Below are 14586 nucleotides of genomic sequence, written 5' to 3'. Positions count from 1 at the left end.
GCACATGACAGTATTTTCATCTATCCCGAAATACTGTTCGTAAATACGGATCAGTAGGCATCCGTATTTCATCCCTATATACGGAAGGGTGTTCGTCAAAACGGTCCGTATTGCAACCGTATTCCATCCGTATATACGGATACGTTCAAAAAGAGGGAGGTTGCAAGTGATGTCATCAACATGTTGTCTAGCAATGCTTCCGTAAATGCGGACGGTTTACGGACGCTCCTATAGACTTCTATGGGAGAGTGGGTGCCGTAATTACTGACAAGAATAGGACGGGTTCTATCATTCTTTTCAACACAGACACCCATCCGTAAAAATACTGAAATGTGTCCGTTCCCAATAAAAATGAATGGGTCCGTAATTACAGATGAAAAATACTATAGTGTGCATGGGGCCTAAGTGTCTAGTGAGCAGTGGGGGTGACTGCTGGCATGGAGACTTGAAGATAATAACCGTTTGTGCTCTGAACATCTCTCTACATAACAATGTGCAGCCGAAGACGACAACATCATGTGACCGCGGGATGTCTCCCCCTCTAGTTGGTGCCGGCTTGTCATTGATCTCAACCCGAGCTGGAGGGGAAAGAGGAGGATACTGGGATTTGGAGTCTTTCAGCGCACTGGAAGACTTAGTCCCGCCTCTAAACCAGGAAGTTAAACAGCGGCATGGGCTTAATATCGGGAATGGGTAGGTAATAATATAATACACTTTTTCTAAAGAATTATACTGGGGGATGTTAAATAGACTTTACATGTGTTTCGGGCTATTCTTTTTTTTTTTGTTTTTTTTTTAATACCCATCGGATAACCCCTTTAATGGCCAATCTTATGGAAAACCCCTTTAAGGGCCCTGCATTTTGTAATTTTCTTCAACATGTTTTATATACAATGATCACTATTTTGTTCCTAAAATAGCGTCTTATTCTTTTCTCTGCATATAATATGCCAAACTTTTTCTGTAAAGCTGCGACGGCACCAGTAAGACATATAAAGTTTTTTCATCTATTGAAACATCTGCTGTTCTGACACAAATACTTGATTTTATAGACTTTGGAACATTTTGAAATGATTTCCACTGCAGTGAGCAACTCAAAATGGAAGAGAAAAAAAATATGACGGGTGAACGGGGGATGAGTCAATTATAAGAGATAGCAGCTATATACTATCCACCGATACAAATATGAGCTATGTCCAAACTCCGAATGACCATCTATTGTGGACGAGTGACCTGGAACAAACAATGGGCATTTTGATGAAATTTGTCACTACAAGAAAATAATTGAGCGAACATGCGAACGCCGGTTATTTCTCGAAGACGTGATTTTTCCTTTGTCCCTGTCTACTCAAGTCTTCATAACTTTGGATTGCTTCTGGTGGTTTGACTTCACTTTCGATTGATTTAATAACTTATGTTTCAATGAAAAACGTGAATGGGAATAAATGCTGAATGACTAGAAATATTGTAACCATTGTGATGAATGGAAAGGGTTGAAATGATTAGGAACAAAAGCGAAGACCCCGAGATGCCAAAGTCAAGAATTAATGTTTCATTCCTTGTGTCAAACCTGCAAATGGGTCCATAATAAGGTGCCAAAAACGACAATGGGGCCATGTGTGTCTCCATATGACTCTGTATAAGATGTGCCTTACAGGGCGCGGATTCATGAATACTGTCCTAAAGATAGACAGGATAAAACTAGACCAGACTGACGGAAAGTGCGCCAAATTTATCACAATGGCGCTATCTGTTTAATAAATGTGTCTCAACTCGCTAGATGTGTTAGAAACTCCTCTCTCTTATACAACCTGTTGGCAGGCGCACTCTATGGCCGGGATCATATGTAGCGTAACTACTGCAGATTTTCCGCGTGAGATTTAATTGAGGAAAATCCGCAACATGAAACAGTAGCAGCAGAGTCGATGAGATTTGAACAAATCTCATCTACACGCTGCGTAAAAAAAAACGCCCAAAAAACTTTCATAAATTGACCTGCGTTGCGTTTTTGTAATCCCCAGCACGTCAATTTATGCAACGGAACCGCTGGGTTTCTGTTGCGGGTTTTCCCCATTGAATTCAATAGGGAGGACAAAGCAGCAACAAAAAGCAGATGTTGCGATTTTTGTGGCGGAAAAACTGTGATTCCGCCGAAAAAATAGCAACTCCGGAAAAAAAAGGATATATTTACCCACATCTCCCTGCTCCTGCATCCAGCCCGGCCTCCAGGGGTGACGTTTCATCCCATGTGACTGCTGCAGCCAATCACAGGCTGCAGCGGTCACATGATGTAACGTCTCATAGATTATAAGCTCTTGCGAACAGCGTCCTCACTCCTCTTGTTTGAATTGTGATCAGTTTTGTCACTATGTAATGTCTTATATTGTCCGTACATGTTCCCTCTGAATTGTAATGTGCTGCGGAATATGTTGGTGCTTTATAAAGATTATTATTATTATTATTAAACGTCGTCCCAGGAGGCCGGGCTGCAGGACTTCAGAGGGATGCGTCGCCATGGCTACGGGTAAGTATGGACTTTTTTCTTTTTTACGTGCTGTTTCCCATAGCGGACATTCCGGCCATACTACTACACCGATCTGGTGCGGATTTTTGGCGAGAATGCCCTGCGGCGTCCAGGGCGGATACGCTGTGTACTTTTACGCTGCGTATCCGCCCTGTGTGAACATTCCCTACACCAGTATTTTGCACCAACAAAATGGCGCACGCATTTAATAAGTCTTGCACATTTTGAGACTCCTCTTAGGGCTTATTTACACGAGCGTGCTAAACGTCCGTGGGACGGCCGTTGAAACAGCTGCCGTCCCACGGACCTATGTAATTCAATGTGGCCGTTCACACAGCTGTTGTTTCAATGGACTGTGTGAAGGGTCCATGGGAAAATAGGACATGTCCGTTCTCATCACGCATCCCTCTATAGACTCTCAACTATGGGGTATACGTGATATCGCGTGTGAATCAGGCCTTAGCGAGAGGTTTGGTGGAAGTAGCCAAAATATTAGGAAGGGTGTTCACAATTAAAAAATAACTAGTTATTACTCTCACAAAAAAGAGGGGGGAATCCGCGCATGCGCACAGGGGAGTAGGAATAGTTACTATAGTGATAGGAAACTTGCGCCTGCGTGGATGTCACCCTCATGTACTTACTGTGCAGTATCACTATGTTTTATAAAAAATTTGACCCCATGTCTGTAATTTATTTATTAGACGCTTTTTGGCATATTTCTTGGGTCTATTTATTGCTACAACCGTACGGCTCCTGTACATGTCACTTTTATCCAATGAAGAGGTCTGTATATCTCAATACTAGAGATGAGCAAATTGATTTTCCGGTTCGGATTTTCCAAAACTTTTGGGGATCACGGCGCAAGAATCGTGGCAAATTTTACAAACTGGAAAAAGGATCACATGACTTCGGACAGGCTTTCCCATAACGTCTTGTAGGCAGCCTCCCCAAAATGCACTGCGGTATCCCTTCCTCTAACATATCTGTCGCTGTCCGTTTCACATTACCTGCTGACCCGGTATTAAAAAACTTAAGAGGGGTTGGATACAGTCCTAGAAGATGTCATAAAGTCAGACACTAGTTTTCCAAGGCAATCGGGTCAATTTTTGATTCGTGAATAATTAATTCGAACCAAAATGGACCCAGGACAAATTTTGGGAAATTTGCACTTCTCTACTCAAAACGCTTTATAATCATCATTGAGACAAATAAAATTATTCCTTGATTTTAAAATATACGGACTCCATCTAGCAGAATTGCATTCCATAGTGAGTTGCTCCAATTTTTTTGCAGCTTTCTCCATAAATTTGCTTCCATTGAGAGCCGGGATAGCTCCTTCGGATCCTGCCGGTGTTTTTCCGGTGGATGTCTGATCCCCTAGGCTTGCCGAAATATATGCTATTTGATTGTTGTGTGTGTGACACTATCTACCCTGTCTAAAAGATTGATATCACCCAGATTGTCCTTGGTTGGCGCTCTGCTTTCTTTTATCTGTTTTAATTTATCTTCTATGTGTAATTTAATTAATATGATGCTGGCGGCCATAAATGCCCCTGAGGTGCCTCTGAGGTGCCCTCTTCAGCAAGGGTGGCTGATGCACCTGGCATGGCCACACAGTTCGCACACCCGTGAGGCCGGCCATGCAGTAGTCCATATGTTTTTAACAAGTGTGTGATAAGTAGGGGGACTGACACTCCCCCCCCCCCCCGACTACAACTACAACTACTTGACTTCAATAATCAAGACAGCACCATCCAAGTCTATATGAATGTTCCTGTTATTGCGGCTCAGGTGAATTGGGCTGTGGCTGAGATGCAGTACCAGCCACAGCCACATGAATGAGGGTGGCACTGTGTCAAGTACTGCAGTTAAGGGGTTATTGTGCCTTCTTTCTGCTGAACTTGGGAATCCAAGGGGGTCTGATTATGCCGATCATACATTAATGATTTTTTAAAGAAATTGACACAAAAACTTTAAATTTATCAAGTAGAAATGTAATTCAAAATTAGTTTATAAGGCAGTTTTTTTTAGATATAACGGCACATTTTTTTGTGTGATTCATAAGATGACTCGGCTTCCTCTAGATTGTTTTTGACTGTAGATTTCTGTAGTGATGACAACAGCAGTGCCCTTGTGTAAGGAGTATTCTTGGAAGACCCGCTTGGCTTCTAGGAGCTGACCTTCTGTTACAGTATCTCAAGATGCTTAAGATTTCTAGAAGAATCATTTTAACTCCTTTACAATGTGTTCTTAGCCATTTGATGAGATTATCAAAAGCAGAATCTTGTACATTGCCACATCCTTACCCATAAATCGTATCAGTGTGTATGTTTTTTTTATATACCTTGTAGCAGACAACTATATGAATATATCATGTGTCCTCAGATACAAACCAGATATAGCACACTCAGGTCTGCTACATCTGTACCCTTAAACAGACACAGAAGAGATGAGCTTGTGATTTAGGGTCAGCTCACACGTTGCATAAATACTGTGGATTTTCCGCAACGGAATTAGTTGCTGAAAACCCGCAGCAAATACAGTAGCAGCAAAGTGGATGACGCAAAACAAATACCACTCAGAAATTGACCTGCGATGCGGAAATTCCGAAGCATATCAATTTTCTCTGCGTAAACGCTGCTTATATGTTGCGGGATGATGCGGGATGTAAATCCTGCATCAAATAGCAGTCGTTCCGTTTTTTTGTGGCGGATTCGCAGCGATAACGCCGCAAGAAACGACTCGGAAAACCCCAACTAAATTAACGTACCAAGGAGTCTGTTTCATCCTCCTGGGATGACGCTTCATCCCATATGACGTCATGCCAGGAGGCCGTCTTTATTGCTGCAGTTTTTCGCAGTGCACATTCCGGACGAAAAACTGCACCAGAGTTGGGTGCGCTTTTTCACCCAGAATTCCCTGCGGCTCACAGGGTGGATACGCTGTGTGCTATTACGCAGCGTATCCGCCACGTGTGAGCTCAGCCTTAACCTTACTACTATTGAGATCACAATGGCCCACATTTATCATGCATTTTGCAACGTTTTTTGGCATAAATTGCGGCAAGAAAGTTGCAAACGATGACGTGCGACAAATTGTAAGTAAAATTTTCAACTTCACGTTAAAATCCAAATTTGGAACGCGATGAGAAAAGTGGGTGTGGTCTCCAAGGAGACGTACCTTAGGCTACAATTATTAAGAAAAAATGGTGAAAATGCCACAAATTTTGGGTCATGTCAGGCATAGATTTTTTTTTTGTCACAGCTCAAAATATGCCAAATTTAGCATAAATTAAGTAAATTTGGGCAATGTACATTTTTAAAAGGTAATTGTACAGAGTTTTCTCATCTCAGTAGGTTATCACAATGTAGAACTAAGTTCAATGACAAATTCGGCTGTCACATCTGTTTCTGCAACTGCCTTGGCATGATAAACCTCCGTTTTGTCATATGTGTAATTGGAACGTGATAGAACTCATAAAGAACAGTGATGAAAAAGCTCAACTTTAGGTGAGGATCTTACCTTACGTTTAACATGGTGGAGATAAATCTTTTGTAAATAATAGGGGGGGTGTAAGCAATTCCTCCAATCAACTAAAATGTACCCTACATTTACCCCAGCAGAAAAGTCATTGCCGGTGTCGGCTTCTTCATGTCGGATGTGTGTAAGGAGCCTGAGGGATCTTCTCCATCTGTACACACATTTATACATAAGGTTATGTTTACTGACAACTGATTGGTTGCATGTAACTAAGCTACTGATTCGTCCTTCTGATGGTGCTGGGATTTACAACTCTGAGAGGGCCAGATAGAGCTGCTTTATTTAGTGTTTGGCCACAGAGCAGTTGACATGGCTGCTGCACAGAACACAAAGAGTTAAATTCTTACACATTTTCTTTACTCTTATTTTATAGAGCCCTTTAATTAATAATTTTTTTCTTAATGTTGTTAGAGTTCATCATGCACACTGGTGGTGGGATAGGGGTTGTCCACCATGGGAAATAACTTTTTGCTAGAAGGGTCCCTAACAAATAAGCTGATTACTGAATGTATTGCTGCCTGGACCCCCCCCCCCCCCATCATTCAGCTTTAATCATGGGGCATATATATGGCCTGGGCACCCTGTTCAGCTGCATAGGGCTCCAGTGGGCACCAACTCGGGCCACGGGGAAGTCTACAATGATGTTGTTCCCTTCATCTACTTACACTTCCAAGGGTCTCTCATAGATTACACAGATATTGCATTATACTAGTCAGCCAATCACAGAGACTGTATGATAGTATGAGTTGCTCCTTGATTGGCTGATTATACTTTATACGTGTGTCTCAGCAGTCTGCAGTCACAGACCGAGGATACAAAGGAGCCTTCAGGGTATTTATTTACCCCTTTACCGGGAGTTAACCTCTTCTCTGCAGGGAAAATACATTGTGGCCATGAAAATAAAATGAATTACCTTTTTTATTTTTATTAAAATGTTGGCAGAAAAAGGCCCACATGCTGTATTTGCACAGGGGCCCTCAGTTGCCTGTGTCTCTCCCTGAAGGAGTCTGTGGGGAAAGCGGGCAGCTGAAGTTCAAGTCCCCCGCAGTGTCACCACAGGGGAATTTGAAGGGTTTATCCAGAATTCGAAAAAACCTGGATGCTATAACAGAGTCAAGCCATGGACAGATGTGGAGCTCTTTTAGAAAGAAAGCCATGTATTTCTAGTCCTGGACAACCCCGCATTACAATTTTCTCATTTACATCAATGGGCTGTCTGTGTAATGCATGGACAGACAGAGTGATTCACAGTTAGATACAGTTAGATACACACTGTAGCCTTTCTCTGCTCTGGCTATTAAATTAGGGCCCTCAAAATCAGCTAATAAGTTATTTGAAAATGGGCTTTCTAAATAAGACAATCCCTTCAAGGGGTTAAACAACTTTCTATAATTAATTATCATTCTGTATTACAGACTTATGTGAGAGACGGTCTGACAATTCATTTGGCTAAGGCAAAACTTTTCACAAGTCTTGCAGTTAGTACAACCAAGACATAAGACTTTAGACTTCGGCTATATGTAAGGAATATGAAATAATACTTAAAAGGTATTTCATCTCAATTTGCTTAACATCTGGCACGATAAATGAAAAGCATTACTTACAATTACAAAGCGAAATAGCAATGAACATGACTAATTTTACTAAGGTATACATCTCTCCATTCTCCATATGTGATGCGGGTGAGGTATGGCTTGTTGGTCAACTAGTGGTGAAGGCAGAAAAAATGTGAGTTTTTCACAAAACTATTTTTCAGTTGTTTCAGATTTTTTATAGACTTGAGAAAATGTATTCAAAATAAAGAAAAACATGTAGGACTAGCCTAAAATACCGAAAATGTCCATTAAATGAAGCAAAAACATGAATGCAATTCTAATTTGGCCACACAACCATATTGCCTTACCAAGACAACCCCCTTTTATAATGAAGGTGGCCAGGCAATTAGCTAATCATCCTGGGTCGGCTTCAGAAACATCCAGCGATCAGCTGATGTGGCCAGGGGGAGCCTTGGCCATCCATACATTCCCTGTAGTGGCCACTACAGGGGAAATGTAGTATTACATATTGGTCATTTAAATATAAATGGTGGCCGGGCTCTCTGTTAGAGCAGAAGCTTTCCAATATGACTAATAATGGGGGTTCCCCCATTACAAGGAACGACACTGGATAAAGATAACCCGAAGAGACATCAGAACATTGCAGGTTACAACAGGAAAACATCAAAAGACTTTTAGGACCCTGGAGATAATTTGTAATATTTGATCAACTTCTTCTCCAGAGATTTTCCATGTCTCAACCTTCTGCAGCTACAGTGCCTAGCATATGCTTTTCAATGATTGTCATTATGCTTTATGTAACTTATAAATCATCTCTACTCGAAAGTTTAAGATATGTCAACACAATGTCTTTGAAGATTTTCTATTAACTCTTAACTCTCTTAAAGAAGTTGTTCCAAAATCAGTAATTATCACCTGCCCACTTATGGGACCACACCAATGGCGAGAATGGGGATTCCCAACCCCATGTTCCTTCCCACTGCTCGACCTCAGTGAGTAGGACTTTGAATGGAACGGTGGTCGAGCACGTGCGCTGCCGCTTTATTCAAAGTTTATGGGAATGATGGAAACAGCCAAACATAGCACTTGGCTGTTTCTGTCAGTCCCTTAGACATTGATTGGAGCAGCAGGCGCATGCGCGAACACCGCTCCATTCAAGGGGGTGCAGTGAGGAGGAAAAGGGGGTTTGGGACACCTGTTCTCTTGATTGGTGGGGGTCCCAGTTTTGGGGCCCTAGCAATTAGGCAATTATCACCTATCCTGTGGAATGGTGCCATGAAAAACTAAAACTCATATATAGTCATAGGACTATATTGACGAAAAAAATAAAAATTATGACTTTTGGAAGGTGGAAGGAAAAAATGAAAATGAAAATCTGAAAAATGGCTGCGGCGGGAAGGGGTTAAAGGGTTTCTCCAAGATTAGGAAAGCATAGCTGCTTTTTTCCAGAAACAGCGCCACACATGTCCACAGCTTGTCTGTGGAAGTGCAGCTAAGTATTTAACTTGATAGAGCTAAGCGACAATACTAGATACAGCTTTGGTGCTGCCTTTTTCTAATCTTGGACAACTCCTTTAACTAGTCGATGAGGAATTTCCTTGAAATCCCAAACCACTAGGAATATCAGATTAACAAATAGTCTGTAATTTCTTGGACAATCGGTATGATAGGGGGTCGGCACTTTTTTGTCTCAACCGTGGGCACCAATACACTTCTAAACCCTCCTTTTAAAATCATGTGTTTCCACCGGTACAGCGCCTCCTGTTTATGCCAGTCACAATGTTGGTTGCTTCTGTCACACTTTACAGCTAATTGAACTGGTAAACAATGTGAAAGGCCCTGGAAGGGCTGTAGAGAAGCATATTTTACTACAATATATGCAGAGATGCATGGATCACAGGTCCTTGAGCGCATTTATACAGATAAAGTTTAAAAAAATAATAATAAATGTTTTATATTTTAGGTATTTGATTGGCACATCACTAATCATTTTTATTAACGTAAGAATTATAAAAAAATAATTAAAAAACAATTTTGTTATAATAATTCACATAATTTTTTACATTTCAAAATTCTAGACATTTCTGATATTTCACCCTTTCTAATTTGCTTTTCATTTTTTGGTTTTTACTTTATTGTTATTTTATACGAGAATTGGTATTTTTCACCCAAAAAAAAGAAAAAAACATAAATTTATTTCCATACATGTAAGAAGTTGCCCTTGCTTATCACCTTCTCACTTATTAATCGTCACACCTAGCAATGTTCTGTTCCTATTCTTGGCTTTTTAACCACATATTCTGATTAAAAACAGCAGGCATTTTAGTACATCATAAAGTAGATTCTTTCACTGCTAGATATAGGCGAAGAATTCAATTTTTAATCTGTAAAGCTGTAAAATAATATATCACTGTCGTTGATAAGTTATGTTCAGAGTCACAACTTCCAAACTAGGTCAAATGTCACATGTAAAGATGAGGGAATTTTAACAAAATTTGATTCAGATCCGATACAGTTGAATTGACCGTCCCATGCGATCTGTCCAAATTAATTCACCTTAAATCAAAAGTGCCCCGATTGCCCAGAAAACTCTCATCTGACACTTTGAGGTCTTCTAGGACTGTTTCCAACCCCTTTCAATCTCTTTAACTGGGCCTGGAGTTCTTTGAGTCGACCACCAGTGGAAATGATTCTTTGGACTCCTTCTTAATAAGACCTGTGCGAAAGCTCCTCAATAAGGTCTAATATTTTTGAATCACCCCATAAGAAAAGGACCTCTGGTGGCAGGTGATTGCTCTAAATTCAGCTCCAAATGGGATTGTCTTCTGCTTGATATTTGGGGTCCGTTATTGTGTCAGAGCCTGGAACCACTGGTGGACCCTCTGGTAATCTGGTGGGCCATTTCGACCCTGTATGACATAAACAAGGGGCAAAATAACAGTGCGATAATGTAAGAAGGTTGGCACCAGAATAATGACATTTGTGCCCTGAATATAATATAGATTTTTATATAATAGACCAGCAGATGTAATCTACACATACCTGGCTATATATATATGCTTTTGCTTTGTTCCCCCTTGGCTCCACTGAAATGGATATGATGCCCCTTATAGTCAGAGGTACCGCTTGGACCTGTAATTTGTCCTGCAGGCCCAGGATCCTGCAAACTGCCACCCTGGACCCGACCCTCCTGGACTTGCTTCATTGCCAAATTAAAATGACACTGTCACAATCTAGTAGCCGTATTTTCCATCTTTAATTGGTAACTAAACTTTTTAAAAAATTGGTGTACGGGCTCAATAGAAAGTCTATGATCCAGTACATCAACTGCTCGGCTTTCCGAGAAAAGCCGATCAGAAACTTAGCGGCTCAGCGCTCACCTGAGCGGTTCTGCCACTTCATTTTAGTGATCATGGGGGTCTCGGTGCTCGGACGCCCACTGATCAGAACTTCTGACATGTCACTATGACATCAGAAGTTTTTGGAAAGTTTAGTTACCCTTTAACATGATTTTGCACATTAGTCTGGCCGTATCAAAGGCATTTTTCTGTGTATTGAAGCACTGGTGTTATGGACCCATCAAGGATCTGAGAGATGCCATGGACCCACATTTGATTGTCCATGGACCAGCTGCTGTGCCAATCCAATATAGGACTGTTTTTTCATTGCATGCCAGATTAACAAGGTTTCTAGACCCTCAGTTGATGGATTAATTGAATTCATGGCACATTAGTGGCTTTTAATTTGCATCTCATGAAACGTTACAAATACATGAACTGTATAAAATGATTTAAGTAATAACATTTATATCCGTAATAATAGGAAAATTTTATACATATGTAAGAGGAAAAAAAAAAGGAATTATTACCTGCTGCTGACTTTGGGATCTGTGTCCTTGAAGTCATTGAAATCCATTACAGTCATGCATCACTGATAAGACAGAACTGCAGGATTTACTGCGTCAGCATTGTTTTTAATTATGAATCCTTGTTTATATTGTGTAGTTATAGTTACGGCAGCATTGTTCAAGCGTTACATAGAAGAGTCCTCATATGTGAGATCTCTTATTGTACTACACAGTCCATTTATTATGAGCACCTCCTACTTTCGACCGCGTGCAGCAGCATGCCAATGACGGAAATGATGTGTCGTGGGCTTGGTGGGTATATAAGGGGTGCGGTCGGCTGTCTGATCACATATCACTCGTTGTTGTCATGGGTAAAAGGGGCGATTTATCAGAGTTGCAAAAGGGGATGATTATTGGCTTTCGGGCCAAGGGTGGCGGTATTTCTGACGCAGCGCATTTTGTGAACTGTTCTCGTGCTGCTGTGGTGAAAGTATATTGTGAGTGGACAAATGGCACCATTGAGAATAACCGACTTCATGTGAGAAATGAATGTCGGAAACGAAGGTGCGCGAGGGCCGAACGACACTCTACAGTTGAGCAGCTCACCGTGTAAATCAACCAGGGGGCTACCAGGTCGGGGTCTAATACAACAGTTCAATGAATCCTACTGCGTATGGGGCTCCGGAGCAGACGGATGGTCACTACTCCTATGAAACAAAGGTGCATCAGAAAAAAAAGGCTTCAATTTGCACGGCAGTATCGGAATTGGACCACTGATGATTGGTAAAGGGTTGTCTTCTCTGATGAGTCACATTTTCTGCTTCATGGAACGGATGGACGTTGGCGCGTCAGGCGAGAAACATAAGAGAACAAACACCCGGCAACCATTGCTGGAAGAACACAAGCTGGTGGCGGCAGCGTTATGGTCTGGAGAAGGTTTTTATGGCATTCTCTGGGCCACTCATCGATGTGGGAGGCTCTGATCCGATTTGGGTATGAATCCATCGTTGCGGATCACGTCCACCCATATATGCTGTTTGTCTTCCTCTGGGGCAGATGGAATCTTCCAGCAAGACAATGCGACACGTCACACGGCTAGAAATGTCCCTCAGTGGTTGGAAGAGAACGACCGAGACTTCCAAGTACTTCCCTGGCCCCCTAATTCACCAGACTTGAACCCAATAGAACATTTGTGGGACCTCGATTGTGTTGTTGACTCCATGGATCCTCCCCCACACACCCTCCAGCAAATGTGAGATGTTCTGCAGTCAGCACGGCGCCAGATACCAGAGACCACCGACCAGCACTTTATTGAGTCACTCCCGGCCCATCTAGCTGCTGTCCGGGCTGCACACGGCGGTTACTTTGGATATTAGCTGCTGGTCATAATGATGGGACTCGACTGTGTATAATAAATTTTATTGAAAAATATCCATCTCTGTAAAATACATTTGAATACTTGTAGCATTTTTATATGAGATCATGCCAAATAAGGAGAGATGAGTGGTGCTACATATGCACCGCTCATCTCTCTATTGGCAGCAGTGATCTTCTACAGATCCTTCCTGCTAAGAGATCCTCCTCCTGTGCTGACTGACTGGGCACACTGTAATCCTTGGGGCAGAACAATGCCCTTTTCAAGATAAAAATGTGAAAGCATCACATCTATCTTTAGGCTTTGTCCAGTATTGCAGTTCATCCACATTAGGCCCTGTTCACACAGAGTTTTTTGCAGGCAGAAAAATCTGGATCAAAATTCCTTCAAATGCCCACATCCATTGAGCGCCCTGGGCAATGAAAAACGCTTTCTCTGCCTCCCATTGATGTCAATGGGAGGTCAAAGACGGAAAGACTGAAGAAAGGGCATGACACTTCTTTTTCCCGCGAGCGTTGTTTCTGCTTGCGGGGAAAAAAAACGCCTCTGCCTCCCATTAAAATCAATAAGAGGTGATTTTGACCGTATTTTGGCACCATTTCTAGTGAGTTTCCACGTCAAAAACCGTGCCAAAAAACTCAGTGCGCACTAGGCCTTAAAGTGAATTAGGCTGACCTACACTACCAGACAATTCCTTTAAAATTTGTATAGATAGATTAACTTAAAGGGGAGGCCCACAATAGATAGATAGATGATAGATAGATAGATAGATAGATAGATAGATAGATAGATAGATAGATAGATAGATAGATAGATAGATAGATAGATAGATAGATAGATAGATAGATAGATAGATAGATATGAGATAGATAGATATGAGATAGATAGATAGATATGAGATAGATAGATAGATATGAGATAGATAGATATGAGATAGATAGATAGATATGAGATAGATAGATAGATATGAGATAGATAGATAGATAGATAGATAGATAGATAGATAGATAGATAGATAGATAGATAGATAGATAGATAGATAGATAGATAGATAGATAGATAGATAGATATGAGATAGATAGATATGAGATAGATAGATAGATATGAGATAGATAGATAGATATGAGATAGATAGATAGATAGATAGATAGATAGATAGATAGATAGATAGATAGATAGATAGATAGATAGATAGATAGATAGATAGATAGATAGATAGATAGATAGATATGAGATAGATAGATAGATAGATATGAGATAGATAGATAGATAGATAGATAGATAGATAGATAGATAGATAGATAGATAGATAGATAGATAGATAGATATTATCTCCATACGCTCTACAAGTGTGTATAGAATTTGGAAAGTACAACCCCTTTAAGTATTCAGGACATCGCGCTTCTCTTAAATTTGTAGTGATACTTTCATTTACAGAAGAGCGGATCCTCTCATTTCCTCATGCATTATCTAGATTTCTGGAGTCAACAAATTCCAATAATAACATCTGCTGGAAATGAATTGCCAAACAGTCGTGTTAAATATTGGAAATGTCATTCCTGACCAATATTTTGTGAGTAGTTAAACATGCGATTCATCATGTGGGGGGATATTACACCGGTCCGGCAGTCCCGCTCTATAATTGGGAGTACAGTTTTGCCGTTTATTTCAAAGTCAATAAATTGCCCTGTAAAGAAGTCCAAGTCTCAATCACTGACAGAAAAACAGTCTGTTAAAAATTACA

The sequence above is a fragment of the Rhinoderma darwinii genome, chromosome 5 (genome assembly GCF_050947455.1).
Source record: "Rhinoderma darwinii isolate aRhiDar2 chromosome 5, aRhiDar2.hap1, whole genome shotgun sequence".
Taxonomy (NCBI): Eukaryota; Metazoa; Chordata; class Amphibia; order Anura; family Rhinodermatidae; genus Rhinoderma; species Rhinoderma darwinii.
Note: the sequence above shows the minus strand (reverse complement) of the source record.